This window comes from Eschrichtius robustus, chromosome 9 (assembly GCF_028021215.1).
Source record: "Eschrichtius robustus isolate mEscRob2 chromosome 9, mEscRob2.pri, whole genome shotgun sequence".
NCBI lineage: Eukaryota > Metazoa > Chordata > Mammalia > Artiodactyla > Eschrichtiidae > Eschrichtius > Eschrichtius robustus.
The window spans coordinates 96,021,378-96,037,621 of record NC_090832.1 but is presented as its reverse complement, the minus strand read 5'-3'; positions in this window follow the sequence as shown (position 1 = coordinate 96,037,621).

Sequence of the window (16,244 nt, the reverse complement as noted above, 5' to 3'; positions counted from 1 at the left end):
CGCCCATCAGCGTAGCAAGGCTCCCGTTTCTCCATGGCCTGTCCGGCATTTCTGGTTTTGACACTTTATTCAGCATGGCCCTTTTGACCGATGGGAAGCGAGACTTCTTTGTGGCGCTGATTTGCCTTTCCAGGTTGCTTGGTTGGCCAAAAAGGGCGTATGCGTTTTTTCCTGAATATATTCAGGAAAAAACGCATACGCCCTTTTTGGCCAAGGGCATCATTGTCGAGGTTTTGCCGCTTTTCCTGTGCTTTAAAGGCGATTCGAATCTCCCTCCTGAAATCTGTTTCCTGCAATTCTGCCTTGGTTTCAAATCCTCTTCGTTGCCTTCCCTCAATATATTTGTGGACGAGAGTTACCATTTATAACTCTGCAGGTTTGTGAATCGCAGTGCCCCTGAGCTCCATTTTTCAACTCGCTTTCTTGGGAGCTGGCCGCAAAAGCGCAGGATTGCTTCAGGCCCTATTCTGCTTCCGGGCGGCAGGCTGAGCCTGTGGTTAATTCTTCTTCCTGATGGGAAAATAGAGTGACCTGTGCCTGTCCCAAGACCTAGAGCTAGTCTCTCATTGGTTCCCCCTCTTCCCGTTCATCCTCAGGACAAATTGCAACCTGTACGAAACAGGAGGTTAAAGGTGCTGATTCTCCAAGGAGGGAGATTGCTAGGAAAGTGGCTGGAATGGCGAACCCGAGCACAAGGAGATGAGAAATGAGGTGCGTTTTAGAAACCTTTCCCGATCACACGGTGTACCATTTTTTGGGTTTCTCATGCATGTTTTCGATGTAGGAAGATGCCCTTGAACCTGGAGATTTGGGACCCATGGGATGGGTACCACGCAGTATTACTTTAAAGGGTCTGCATTTGCTCACCCAACCTCAGCAAACCTCTCAGCCCCAAGAGTGTCCACCCTTATGTCTCAATCAGCTGTGGGTCTAGATATGGTCAACCCAGGTGGCATCACAGCCTCTGAACGAATTTTGTAAGAATTTCTCTCTCTTTCACTGTCTTTGTTTCACGGGTTTTTAAAAGTAATTGATTTTTATAATGGGGTTTAGCTGCTTTTCAGTGCTGTGTTTATGATGCTTTACACGCACTTGACTCACTTACAGAGAGATTTCAATACATAGGTTTTAAGATTGTTACTTGTCAGATATATTCTTGGTCGGTGAATAGGGGGTGTTGGGTCCCGTTCACTGAGTAAGGAGTAGGTCTTGTCTATTACATATTGGGTTTATGGAACGCTATCTGAGCTAATTTGTAACCCTGGTTTTATGCATCACCGCACCTCACCTTTCCCGTTAAGCAGCCATAGTGTGTTTTCTAAACGTGTGACTCTCTTCTGTTTTGTAATTCAGTTCAAGTGTAGTGGTTTTTACTTTCCCTCTATAAGTGATATCTTATGATAAGTTTTTTTTTTTCTGTGTGACTTATTTCACCTAGAATCGTCATACCTAAATCCACTCATCATGCTGCTACGAGCCTTATGACGTAGATTTCATGGCTGAGTGATATTCCATTGTACATAAGGACCACAAATTCTGTATCCATTTTTCTCTTTCCTGGGATATTTAAGGTGTAACGAAGTGGAGATTCTTGCCAACAGAGCAGCCCTAAACTTTGGGGTGCCTGTGTCTTGCTGATTTTTAGTTTTCCCAATTTATACGCCCATGAGTGGAAGTGCCCTATGCTCTCTAAGCTGAGTTTTTTAGATGTCTCAGGACACACCGTACACCTCTCCAGAGTGGCTGTTGGCAATTTACATCCCGCCCATCAGCGTAGCAAGGCTCCCGTTTCTCCATGGCCTGTCGTGCATTTCTGGTTTTGACACTTTATTCAGCATGGCCCTTTTGACCGATGGGAAGCGAGACTTCTTTGTAGCGCTGATTTGCCTTTCCAGGTTGCTTGGTTGGCCAAAAAGGGCGTATGCGTTTTTTCCTGAATATATTCAGGAAAAAACGCATACAACATTTTTGGCCAAGGGCATCATTGTCGAGGTTTTGCTGCTTTTCCTTTGCTTTAACGGCGATTCGAATCTCCCTCCTGAAATCTGTTTCCTGCAATTCTGCCTTGCTTTCAAATCCTCTTCGTTGCCTTCCCTCAATATATTTGTGGACGAGAGTTATCATTTATAACTCTGCAGGTTTGTGAATTGCAGTGCCCCTGAGCTCCATTTTTCAACTCGATTTCTTGGGAGCTGGCCGCAAAAGCGCAGGATTGCTTCAGGCCCTATTCTGCTTCCGGGCGGCAGGCTGAGCCTGTGGTTAATTCTTCTTCCTGATGGGAAAATAGAGTGACCTGTGCCTGTCCCAAGACCTAGAGCTAGTCTCTCATTGGTTCCCCCTCTTCCCGTTCCTCCTCAGGACAAATTGCAACCTGTACGGAACAGGAGGTTAAAGGTGCTGATTCTCCAAGGAGGGAGATTGCTAGGAAAGCGGCTGGAATGGCGAACCCGAGCACAAGGAGATGAGAAATGAGGTGCGTTTTAGAAACCTTTCCCGATCACACGGTGTACCATCTTCTGGGTTTCTCATGCATGTTTTCGATGTAGGAAGATGCCCTTGAACCTGGAGATTTGGGACCCATGGGATGGGTACCACGCAGTATTACTTTAAAGGGTCTGCATTTGCTCACCCAACCTCACCAAACCTCTCAGCCCCAAGAGTGTCCACCCCTATGTCTCAATCAGCTGTGGGTCTAGATATGGTCAATCCTGGTGGCATCACAGCCTCTTAACGAATTTTGTAAGAATTTCTCTCTCTTTCACTGTCTTTGTTTCACGGGTGTTTAAAAGTAATTGATTTTTATAATGGGGTTTAGCTGCTTTTCAGTGCTGTGTTTATGCCGCTTTACACCCACTTGACTCACTTACAGAGAGATTTCAATACATAGGTTTTAAGATTCTTACTAGTCAGATATATTCTTGGGCGGTGAATAGGGGGTGTTGGGTCCCGTTCACTGAGCAAGGAGTAGGTCTTGTCTATTACATATTGGGTTTATGGAACGGTATCTGAGGTAATTTGTAACCCTTGTTTTATGCATCACCCCACCTCACCTTTCCCGTTAAGGAGCCATAGTGTGTTTCCTAAACGTGTGACTCTCTTCTGTTTTGTAATTCAGTTCAAGTGTAGCGGTTTTTACATTCCCTCTATAAGTGATATCTTATGATAAGTTTTTTTTTTTCTGTGTGAATTATTTCACGTAGAATCGTCGTACCTAAATCCACTCATCATGCTGCTACGAGCCTTATGACGTAGATGTCATGGCTCAGTGATATTCCATTGTACATAAGGACCACAACTTCTTTATCCATTTTTCTCTTTCCTGGGATATTTAAGGTGTAACGAAGTGGATCTTCTTGTCAACAGAGCAGCCCTAAACTTTGGGGTGCCTGTGTCTTGCTGATTTTTAGTTTTCCCAATTTATACGCCCATGAGTGGAAGTGCCCTATGCTCTCTAAGCTGAGTTTTTTAGATGTTTCAAGACACACCGTACACCTCTCCAGAGTGGCTGTTGGCAATTTACATCTCGCCCATCAGCGTAGCAAGGCTCCCGTTTCTCCATGGCCTGTCCGGCATTTCTGGTTTTGACACTTTATTCAGCATGTCCCTTTTGACCGATGGGAAGCGAGACTTCTTTGTGGCGCTGATTTGCCTTTCCAGGTTGCTTGGTTGGCCAAAAAGGGCGTATGCGTTTTTTCCTGAATATATTCAGGAGAAAACGCATACGCCCTTTTTGGCCAAGGGCATCATTGTCGAGGTTTTGCCGCTTTTCCTGTGCTTTAAAGGCGATTCGAATCTCCCTCCTGAAATCAGTTTCCTGCAATTCTGCCTTGCTTTCAAATCCTCTTCGTTGCCTTCCCTCAATATATTTGTGGACGAGAGTTACCATTTATAACTCTGCAGGTTTGTGAATCGCAGTGCCCCTGAGCTCCATTTTTCAACTCGCTTTCTTGGGAGATGGCCGCAAAAGCGCAGGATTGCTTCAGGCCCTATTCTGCTTCCGGGCGGCAGGCTGAGCCTGTGGTTAATTCTTCTTCCTGATGGGAAAATAGAGTGACCTGTGCCTGTCCCAAGACCTAGAGCTAGTCTCTCATTGGTTCCCCCTCTTCCCGTTCCTCCTCAGGACAAATTGCAACCTGTACGAAACAGGAGGTTAAAGGTGCTGATTCTCCAAGGAGGGAGATTGCTAGGAAAGTGGCTGGAATGGCGAACCCGAGCACAAGGAGATGAGAAATGAGGTGCGTTTTAGAAACCTTTCCCGATCACACGGTGTACCATTTTTTGGGTTTCTCATGCATGTTTTCGATGTAGGAAGATGCCCTTGAACCTGGAGATTTGGCACCCATGGGATGGGTACCACGCAGTATTACTTTAAAGGGTCTGCATTTGCTCACCCAACCTCAGCAAACCTCTCAGCCCCAAGAGTGTCCACCCTTATGTCTCAATCAGCTGTGGGTCTAGATATGGTCAACCCAGGTGGCATCACAGCCTCTGAACGAATTTTGTAAGAATTTCTCTCTCTTTCACTGTCTTTGTTTCACGGGTTTTTAAAAGTAATTGATTTTTATAATGGGGTTTAGCTGCTTTTCAGTGCTGTGTTTATGATGCTTTACACGCACTTGACTCACTTACAGAGAGATTTCAATACATAGGTTTTAAGATTGTTACTTGTCAGATATATTCTTGGTCGGTGAATAGGGGGTGTTGGGTCCCGTTCACTGAGTAAGGAGTAGGTCTTGTCTATTACATATTGGGTTTATGGAACGCTATCTGAGCTAATTTGTAACCCTGGTTTTATGCATCACCCCACCTCACCTTTCCCGTTAAGCAGCCATATTGTGTTTTCTAAACGTGTGACTCTCTTCTGTTTTGTAATTCAGTTCAAGTGTAGTGGTTTTTACTTTCCCTCTATAAGTGATATCTTATGATAAGTTTTTTTTTTTTTCTGTGTGACTTATTTCACCTAGAATCGTCATACCTAAATCCACTCATCATGCTGCTACGAGCCTTATGACGTAGATTTCATGGCTGAGTGATATTCCATTGTACATAAGGACCACAACTTCTGTATCCATTTTTCTCTTTCCTGGGATATTTAAGGTGTAACGAAGTGGAGATTCTTGCCAACAGAGCAGCCCTAAACTTTGGGGTGCCTGTGTCTTGCTGATTTTTAGTTTTCCCAGTTTATACGCCCATGAGTGGAAGTGCCCTATGCTCTCTAAGCTGAGTTTTTTAGATGTCTCAGGACACACCGTACACCTCTCCAGAGTGGCTGTTGGCAATTTACATCCCGCCCATCAGCGTAGCAAGGCTCCCGTTTCTCCATGGCCTGTCCTGCATTTCTGGTTTTGACACTTTATTCAGCATGGCCCTTTTGACCGATGGGAAGCGAGACTTCTTTGTAGCGCTGATTTGCCTTTCCAGGTTGCTTGGTTGGCCAAAAAGGGCGTATGCGTTTTTTCCTGAATATATTCAGGAAAAAACGCATACGACCTTTTTGGCCAAGGGCATCATTGTCGAGGTTTTGCCGCTTTTCCTTTGCTTTAACGGCGATTCGAATCTCCCTCCTGAAATCTGTTTCCTGCAATTATGCCTTGCTTTCAAATCCTCTTCGTTGCCTTCCCTCAGTATATTTGTGGACGAGAGTTATCATTTATAACTCTGCAGGTTTGTGAATTGCAGTGCCCCTGAGCTCCATTTTTCAACTCGATTTCTTGGGAGCTGGCCGCAAAAGCGCAGGATTGCTTCAGGCCCTATACTGCTTCCGGGCGGCAGGCTGAGCCTGTGGTTAATTCCTCTTCCTGATGGGAAAATAGAGTGACCTGTGCCTGTCCCAAGACCTAGAGCTAGTCTCTCATTGGTTCCCCGTCTTCCCGTTCCTCCTCAGGACAAATTGCAACCTGTACGGAACAGGAGTTTAAAGGTGCTGATTCTCCAAGGAGGGAGATTGCTAGGAAAGCGGCTGGAATGGCGAACCCGAGCACAAGGAGATGAGAAATGAGGTGTGTTTTAGAAACCTTTCCCGATCACACGGTGTACCATCTTCTGGGTTTCTCATGCATGTTTTCGATGTAGGAAGATGCCCTTGAATCTGGAGATTTGGGACCCATGGGATGGGTACCACGCAGTATTACTTTAAAGGGTCTGCATTTGCTCACCCAACCTCACCAAACCACTCAGCCCCAAGAGTGTCCACCCCTATGTCTCAATCAGCTGTGGGTCTAGATATGGTCAACCCATGTGGCATCACAGCCTCTGAACGAATTTTGTAAGAATTTCTCTCTCTTTCACTGTCTTTGTTTCACGGGTTTTTAAAAGTAATTGATTTTTATAATGGGGTTTAGCTGCTTTTCAGTTCTATGTTTATGACGCTTTACACCCACTTGACTCACTTACAGAGAGATTTCAATACATAGGTTTTAAGATTCTTACTAGTCAGATATATTCTTGGGCGGTGAATAGGCGGTGTTGGGTCCCGTTCACTGAGCAAGGAGTAGGTCTTGTCTATTACATATTGGGTTTATGGAACGGTATCTGAGCTAATTTGTAACCCTGGTTTTATGCATCACCCCACCTCACCTTTCCCGTTAAGCAGCCATAGTGTGTTTTCTAAACGTGTGACTCTCTTCTGTTTTGTAATGCAGTTCAAGTGTAGCGGTTTTTACTTTCCCTCTATAAGTGATATCTTATGATAAGTTTTTTTTTTTTTCTGTGTGACTTATTTCACGTAGAATCGTCGTACCTAAATCCACTCATCATGCTGCTACGAGCCTAATGACGTAGATTTCATGGCTGAGTGATATTCCATTGTACATAAGGACCACAACTTCTGTATCCATTTTTCTCGTTCCTGGGATATTTAAGGTGTAACGAAGTGGAGGTTCTTGCCAACAGAGCAGCCCTAAACTTTGGGGTGCCTGTGTCTTGCTGATTTTTAGTTTTCCCAATTTATACGCCCATGAGTGGAAGTGCCCTATGCTCTCTAAGCTGAGTTTTTTAGATGTCTCAGGACACATCGTACACCTCTCCAGAGTGGCTGTTGGCAATTTACATCCCGCCCATCAGCGTAGCAAGGCTCCCGTTTCTCCATGGCCTGTCCTGCATTTCTGGTTTTGACACTTTATTCAGCATGACCCTTTTGACCGATGGGAAGCGAGACTTCTTTGTAGCGCTGATTTGCCTTTCCAGGTTGCTTGGTTGGCCAAAAAGGGCGTATGCGTTTTTTCCTGAATATATTCAGGAAAAAACGCATACGCCCTTTTTGGCCAAGGGCATCATTGTCGAGGTTTTGCCGCTTTTCCTGTGCTTTAAAGGCGATTCGAATCTCCCTCCTGAAATCTGTTTCCTGCAATTCTGCCTTGCTTTCAAATCCTCTTCGTTGCCTTCCCTCAATATATTTGTGGACGAGAGTTATTATTTATAACTCTGCAGGTTTGTGAATTGCAGTGCCCCTGAGCTCCATTTTTCAACTCGCTTTCTTGGGAGCTGGCCGCAAAAGCGCAGGATTGCTTCAGGCCCTTTTCTGCTTCCGGGTGGCAGGCTGAGCCTGTGGTTAATTCTTCTTCGTGATGGGAAAATAGAGTGACCTGTGCCTGTCCCAAGACCTAGAGCTAGTCTCTCATTGGTTCCCCCTCTTCCCGTTCCTCCTCAGGACAAATTGCAACCTGTACGGAACAGGAGGTTAAAGGTGCTGATTCTCCAAGGAGGGAGATTGCTAGGAAAGCGGCTGGAATGGCGAACCCGAGCAGAAGGAGATGAGAAATGAGGTGCGTTTTAGAAACCTTTCCCGATCACACGGTGTACCATCTTCTGGGTTTCTCATGCATGTTTTCGATGTAGGAAGATGCCCTTGAATCTGGAGATTTGGGACCCATGGAATGGGTACCACGCAGTATTACTTTAAAGGGTCTGCATTTGCTCACCCAACCTCACCAAACCTCTCAGCCCCAAGAGTGTCCACCCCTATGTCTCAATCAGCTGTGGGTCTAGATATGGTCAACCCATGTGGCATCACAGCCTCTGAACGAATTTTGTAAGAATTTCTCTCTCTTTCACTGTCTTTGTTTCACGGGTTTTTAAAAGTAATTGATTTTTATAATGGGGTTTAGCTGCTTTTCAGTGCTATGTTTATGACGCTTTACACCCACTTGACTCACTTACAGAGAGATTTCAATACATAGGTTTTAAGATTCTTACTAGTCAGATATATTCTTGGGCGGTGAATAGGCGGTGTTGGGTCCCGTTCACTGAGCAAGGAGTAGGTCTTGTCTATTACATATTGGGTTTATGGAACGGTATCTGAGCTAATTTGTAACCCTGGTTTTATGCATCACCCCACCTCACCTTTCCCGTTAAGCAGCCATAGTGTGTTTTCTAAACGTGTGACTCTCTTCTGTTTTGTAATTCAGTTCAAGTGTAGCGGTTTTTACTTTCCCTCTATAAGTGATATCTTATGATAAGTTTTTTTTTTTCTGTGTGACTTATTTCACGTAGAATCGTCGTACCTAAATCCACTCATCATGCTGCTACGAGCCTAATGACGTAGATTTCATGGCTGAGTGATATTCCACTGTACATAAGGACCACAACTTCTGTATCCATTTTTCTCGTTCCTGGGATATTTAAGGTGTAACGAAGTGGAGGTTCTTGCCAACAGAGCAGCCCTAAACTTTGGGGTGCCTGTGTCTTGCTGATTTTTAGTTTTCCCAATTTATACGCCCATGAGTGGAAGTGCCCTATGCTCTCTAAGCTGAGTTTTTTAGATGTCTCAGGACACATCGTACACCTCTCCAGAGTGGCTGTTGGCAATTTACATCCCGCCCATCAGCGTAGCAAGGCTCCCGTTTCTCCATGGCCTGTCCTGCATTTCTGGTTTTGACACTTTATTCAGCATGACCCTTTTGACCGATGGGAAGCGAGACTTCTTTGTAGCGCTGATTTGCCTTTCCAGGATGCTTGGTTGGCCAAAAAGGGCGTATGCGTTTTTTCCTGAATATATTCAGGAAAAAACGCATACGCCCTTTTTGGCCAAGGGCATCATTGTCGAGGTTTTGCCGCTTTTCCTGTGCTTTAAAGGCGATTCGAATCTCCCTCCTGAAATCTGTTTCCTGCAATTCTGCCTTGCTTTCAAATCCTCTTCGTTGCCTTCCCTCAATATATTTGTGGACGAGAGTTATCATTTATAACTCTGCAGGTTTGTGAATTGCAGTGCCCCTGAGCTCCATTTTTCAACTCGCTTTCTTGGGAGCTGGCCGCAAAAGCGCAGGATTGCTTCAGGCCCTTTTCTGCTTCCGGGTGGCAGGCTGAGCCTGTGGTTAATTCTTCTTCGTGATGGGAAAATAGAGTGACCTGTGCCTGTCCCAAGACCTAGAGCTAGTCTCTCATTGGTTCCCCCTCTTCCCGTTCCTCCTCAGGACAAATTGCAACCTGTACGGAACAGGAGGTTAAAGGTGCTGATTCTCCAAGGAGGGAGATTGCTAGGAAAGCGGCTGGAATGGCGAACCCGAGCAGAAGGAGATGAGAAATGAGGTGCGTTTTAGAAACCTTTCCCGATCACACGGTGTACCATCTTCTGGGTTTCTCATGCATGTTTTCGATGTAGGAAGATGCCCTTGAACCTGGAGATTTGGGACCCATGGGATGGGTACCACGCAGTATTACTTTAAAGGGTCTGCATTTGCTCACCCAACCTCACCAAACCTCTCAGCCCCAAGAGTGTCCACCCCTATGTCTCAATCAGCTGTGGGTCTAGATATGGTCAATCCTGGTGGCATCACAGCCTCTTAACGAATTTTGTAAGAATTTCTCTCTCTTTCACTGTCTTTGTTTCACGGGTGTTTAAAAGTAATTGATTTTTATAATGGGGTTTAGCTGCTTTTCAGTGCTGTGTTTATGCCGCTTTACACCCACTTGACTCACTTACAGAGAGATTTCAATACATAGGTTTTAAGATTCTTACTAGTCAGATATATTCTTGGGCGGTGAATAGGGGGTGTTGGGTCCCGTTCACTGAGCAAGGAGTAGGTCTTGTCTATTACATATTGGGTTTATGGAACGGTATCTGAGCTAATTTGTAACCCTGGTTTTATGCATCACCCCACCTCACCTTTCCCGTTAAGCAGCCATAGTGTGTTTTCTAAACGTGTGACTCTCTTCTGTTTTGTAATTCAGTTCAAGTGTAGCGGTTTTTACTTTCCCTCTATAAGTGATATCTTATGATAAGTTTTTTTTTTTTCTGTGTGACTTATTTCACGTAGAATCGTCGTACCTAAATCCACTCATCATGCTGCTACGAGCCTAATGACGTAGATTTCATGGCTGAGTGATATTCCATTGTACATAAGGACCACAACTTCTGTATCCATTTTTCTCGTTCCTGGGATATTTAAGGTGTAACGAAGTGGAGGTTCTTGCCAACAGAGCAGCCCTAAACTTTGGGGTGCCTGTGTCTTGCTGATTTTTAGTTTTCCCAATTTATACGCCCATGAGTGGAAGTGCCCTATGCTCTCTAAGCTGAGTTTTTTAGATGTCTCAGGACACATCGTACACCTCTCCAGAGTGGCTGTTGGCAATTTACATCCCGCCCATCAGCGTAGCAAGGCTCCCGTTTCTCCATGGCCTGTCCTGCATTTCTGGTTTTGACACTTTATTCAGCATGACCCTTTTGACCGATGGGAAGCGAGACTTCTTTGTAGCGCTGATTTGCCTTTCCAGGTTGCTTGGTTGGCCAAAAAGGGCGTATGCGTTTTTTCCTGAATATATTCAGGAAAAAACGCATACGCCCTTTTTGGCCAAGGGCATCATTGTCGAGGTTTTGCCGCTTTTCCTGTGCTTTAAAGGCGATTCGAATCTCCCTCCTGAAATCTGTTTCCTGCAATTCTGCCTTGCTTTCAAATCCTCTTCGTTGCCTTCCCTCAATATATTTGTGGACGAGAGTTATCATTTATAACTCTGCAGGTTTGTGAATTGCAGTGCCCCTGAGCTCCATTTTTCAACTCGCTTTCTTGGGAGCTGGCCGCAAAAGCGCAGGATTGCTTCAGGCCCTTTTCTGCTTCCGGGTGGCAGGCTGAGCCTGTGGTTAATTCTTCTTCGTGATGGGAAAATAGAGTGACCTGTGCCTGTCCCAAGACCTAGAGCTAGTCTCTCATTGGTTCCCCCTCTTCCCGTTCCTCCTCAGGACAAATTGCAACCTGTACGGAACAGGAGGTTAAAGGTGCTGATTCTCCAAGGAGGGAGATTGCTAGGAAAGCGGCTGGAATGGCGAACCCGAGCAGAAGGAGATGAGAAATGAGGTGCGTTTTAGAAACCTTTCCCGATCACACGGTGTACCATCTTCTGGGTTTCTCATGCATGTTTTCGATGTAGGAAGATGCCCTTGAACCTGGAGATTTGGGACCCATGGGATGGGTACCACGCAGTATTACTTTAAAGGGTCTGCATTTGCTCACCCAACCTCACCAAACCTCTCAGCCCCAAGAGTGTCCACCCCTATGTCTCAATCAGCTGTGGGTCTAGATATGGTCAATCCTGGTGGCATCACAGCCTCTTAACGAATTTTGTAAGAATTTCTCTCTCTTTCACTGTCTTTGTTTCACGGGTGTTTAAAAGTAATTGATTTTTATAATGGGGTTTAGCTGCTTTTCAGTGCTGTGTTTATGCCGCTTTACACCCACTTGACTCACTTACAGAGAGATTTCAATACATAGGTTTTAAGATTCTTACTAGTCAGATATATTCTTGGGCGGTGAATAGGGGGTGTTGGGTCCCGTTCACTGAGCAAGGAGTAGGTCTTGTCTATTACATATTGGGTTTATGGAACGGTATCTGAGCTAATTTGTAACCCTGGTTTTATGCATCACCCCACCTCACCTTTCCCGTTAAGCAGCCATAGTGTGTTTTCTAAACGTGTGACTCTCTTCTGTTTTGTAATTCAGTTCAAGTGTAGCGGTTTTTACTTTCCCTCTATAAGTGATATCTTATGATAAGTTTTTTTTTTTTCTGTGTGACTTATTTCACGTAGAATCGTCGTACCTAAATCCACTCATCATGCTGCTACGAGCCTAATGACGTAGATTTCATGGCTGAGTGATATTCCATTGTACATAAGGACCACAACTTCTGTATCCATTTTTCTCGTTCCTGGGATATTTAAGGTGTAACGAAGTGGAGGTTCTTGCCAACAGAGCAGCCCTAAACTTTGGGGTGCCTGTGTCTTGCTGATTTTTAGTTTTCCCAATTTATACGCCCATGAGTGGAAGTGCCCTATGCTCTCTAAGCTGAGTTTTTTAGATGTCTCAGGACACATCGTACACCTCTCCAGAGTGGCTGTTGGCAATTTACATCCCGCCCATCAGCGTAGCAAGGCTCCCGTTTCTCCATGGCCTGTCCTGCATTTCTGGTTTTGACACTTTATTCAGCATGACCCTTTTGACCGATGGGAAGCGAGACTTCTTTGTAGCGCTGATTTGCCTTTCCAGGTTGCTTGGTTGGCCAAAAAGGGCGTATGCGTTTTTTCCTGAATATATTCAGGAAAAAACGCATACGCCCTTTTTGGCCAAGGGCATCATTGTCGAGGTTTTGCCGCTTTTCTTGTGCTTTAAAGGCGATTCGAATCTCCCTCCTGAAATCTGTTTCCTGCAATTCTGCCTTGCTTTCAAATCCTCTTCGTTGCCTTCCCTCAATATATTTGTGGACGAGAGTTATCATTTATAACTCTGCAGGTTTGTGAATTGCAGTGCCCCTGAGCTCCATTTTTCAACTCGATTTCTTGGGAGCTGGCCGCAAAAGCGCAGGATTGCTTCAGGCCCTTTTCTGCTTCCGGGTGGCAGGCTGAGCCTGTGGTTAATTCTTCTTCGTGATGGGAAAATAGAGTGACCTGTGCCTGTCCCAAGACCTAGAGCTAGTCTCTCATTGGTTCCCCCTCTTCCCGTTCCTCCTCAGGACAAATTGCAACCTGTACGGAACAGGAGGTTAAAGGTGCTGATTCTCCAAGGAGGGAGATTGCTAGGAAAGCGGCTGGAATGGCGAACCCGAGCAGAAGGAGATGAGAAATGAGGTGCGTTTTAGAAACCTTTCCCGATCACACGGTGTACCATCTTCTGGGTTTCTCATGCATGTTTTCGATGTAGGAAGATGCCCTTGAACCTGGAGATTTGGGACCCATGGGATGGGTACCACGCAGTATTACTTTAAAGGGTCTGCATTTGCTCACCCAACCTCACCAAACCTCTCAGCCCCAAGAGTGTCCACCCCTATGTCTCAATCAGCTGTGGGTCTAGATATGGTCAATCCTGGTGGCATCACAGCCTCTTAACGAATTTTGTAAGAATTTCTCTCTCTTTCACTGTCTTTGTTTCACGGGTGTTTAAAAGTAATTGATTTTTATAATGGGGTTTAGCTGCTTTTCAGTGCTGTGTTTATGCCGCTTTACACCCACTTGACTCACTTACAGAGAGATTTCAATACATAGGTTTTAAGATTCTTACTAGTCAGATATATTCTTGGGCGGTGAATAGGGGGTGTTGGGTCCCGTTCACTGAGCAAGGAGTAGGTCTTGTCTATTACATATTGGGTTTATGGAACGGTATCTGAGGTAATTTGTAACCCTTGTTTTATGCATCACCCCACCTCACCTTTCCCGTTAAGGAGCCATAGTGTGTTTCCTAAACGTGTGACTCTCTTCTGTTTTGTAATTCAGTTCAAGTGTAGCGGTTTTTACATTCCCTCTATAAGTGATATCTTATGATAAGTTTTTTTTTTTTCTGTGTGAATTATTTCACGTAGAATCGTCGTACCTAAATCCACTCATCATGCTGCTACGAGCCTTATGACGTAGATTTCATGGCTCAGTGATATTCCATTGTACATAAGGACCACAACTTCTGTATCCATTTTTCTCTTTCCTGGGATATTTAAGGTGTAACGAAGTGGAGATTCTTGCCAACAGAGCAGCCCTAAACTTTGGGGTGCCTGTGTCTTGCTGATTTTTAGTTTTCCCAGTTTATACGCCCATGAGTGGAAGTGCCCTATGCTCTCTAAGCTGAGTTTTTTAGATGTCTCAGGACACACCGTACACCTCTCCAGAGTGGCTGTTGGCAATTTACATCCCGCCCATCAGCGTAGCAAGGCTCCCGTTTCTCCATGGCCTGTCCTGCATTTCTGGTTTTGACACTTTATTCAGCATGGCCCTTTTGACCGATGGGAAGCGAGACTTCTTTGTAGCGCTGATTTGCCTTTCCAGGTTGCTTGGTTGGCCAAAAAGGGCGTATGCGTTTTTTCCTGAATATATTCAGGAAAAAACGCATACAACCTTTTTGGCCAAGGGCATCATTGTCGAGGTTTTGCCGCTTTTCCTTTGCTTTAACGGCGATTCGAATCTCCCTCCTGAAATCTGTTTCCTGCAATTACGCCTTGCTTTCAAATCCTCTTCGTTGCCTTCCCTCAATATATTTGTGGACGAGAGTTATCATTTATAACTCTGCAGGTTTGTGAATTGCAGTGCCCCTGAGCTCCATTTTTCAACTCGATTTCTTGGGAGCTGGCCGCAAAAGCGCAGGATTGCTTCAGGCCCTATTCTGCGTCCGGGCGGCAGGCTGAGCCTGTGGTTAATTCCTCTTCCTGATGGGAAAATAGAGTGACCTGTGCCTGTCCCAAGACCTAGAGCTAGTCTCTCATTGGTTCCCCATCTTCCCGTTCCTCCTCAGGACAAATTGCAACCTGTACGGAACAGGAGTTTAAAGGTGCTGATTCTCAAAGGAGGGAGATTGCTAGGAAAGCAGCTGGAATGGCGAACCCGAGCACAAGGAGATGAGAAATGAGGTGCGTTTTAGAAACCTTTCCCGATCACACGGTGTACCATCTTATGGGTTTCTCATGCATGTTTTCGATGTAGGAAGATGCCCTTGAACCTGGAGATTTGGGACCCATGGGATGGGTACCACGCATTATTACTTTAAAGGGTCTGCATTTGCTCACCCAACCTCACCAAACCTCTCAGCCCCAAGAGTGTCCACCTCTATGTCTCAATCAGCTGTGGGTCTAGATATGGTCAACCCATGTGGCATCACAGCCTCTGAACGAATTTTGTAAGAATTTCTCTCTCTTTCACTGTCTTTGTTTCACGGGTTTTTAAAAGTAATTGATTTTTATAGTGGGGTTTAGCTGCTTTTCAGTGCTGTGTTTATGACGCTTTACACCCACTTGACTCACTTACAGAGAGATTTCAATACATAGGTTTTAAGATTCTTACTAGTCAGATATATTCTTGGGCGGTGAATAGGCGGTGTTTGGTCCCGTTCACTGAGCAAGGAGTAGGTCTTGTCTATTACATATTGGGTTTATGGAACGGTATCTGAGCTAATTTGTAACCCTGGTTTTATGCATCACCCCACCTCACCTTTCCCGTTAAGCAGCCATAGTGTGTTTTCTAAACGTGTGACTCTCTTCTGTTTTGTAATTCAGTTCAAGTGTAGCGGTTTTTACTTTCCCTCTATAAGTGATATCTTATGATAAGTTTTTTTTTTTCTGTGTGACTTATTTCACGTAGAATCGTCGTACCTAAATCCACTCATCATGCTGCTACGAGCCTAATGACGTAGATTTCATGGCTGAGTGATATTCCATTGTACATAAGGACCACAACTTCTGTATCCATTTTTCTCTTTCCTGGGATATTTAAGGTGTAACGAAGTGGAGGTTCTTGCCAACAGAGCAGCCCTAAACTTTGGGGTGCCTGTGTCTTGCTGATTTTTAGTTTTCCCAGTTTATACGCCCATGAGTGGAAGTGCCCTATGCTCTCTAAGCTGAGTTTTTTAGATGTCTCAGGACACACCGTACACCTCTCCAGAGTGGCTGTTGGCAATTTACATCCCGCCCATCAGCGTAGCAAGGCTCCCGTTTCTCCATGGCCTGTCCTGCATTTCTGGTTTTGACACTTTATTCAGCATGGCCCTTTTGACCGATGGGAAGCGAGACTTCTTTGTAGCGCTGATTTGCCTTTCCAGGTTGCTTGGTTGGCCAAAAAGGGCGTATGCGTTTTTTCCTGAATATATTCAGGAAAAAACGCATACAACCTTTTTGGCCAAGGGCATCATTGTCGAGGTTTTGCCGCTTTTCCTTTGCTTTAACGGCGATTCGAATCTCCCTCCTGAAATCTGTTTCCTGCAATTATGCCTTGCTTTCAAATCCTCTTCGTTGCCTTCCCTCAATATATTTGTGGACGAGAGTTATCATTTATAACTCTGCAGGTT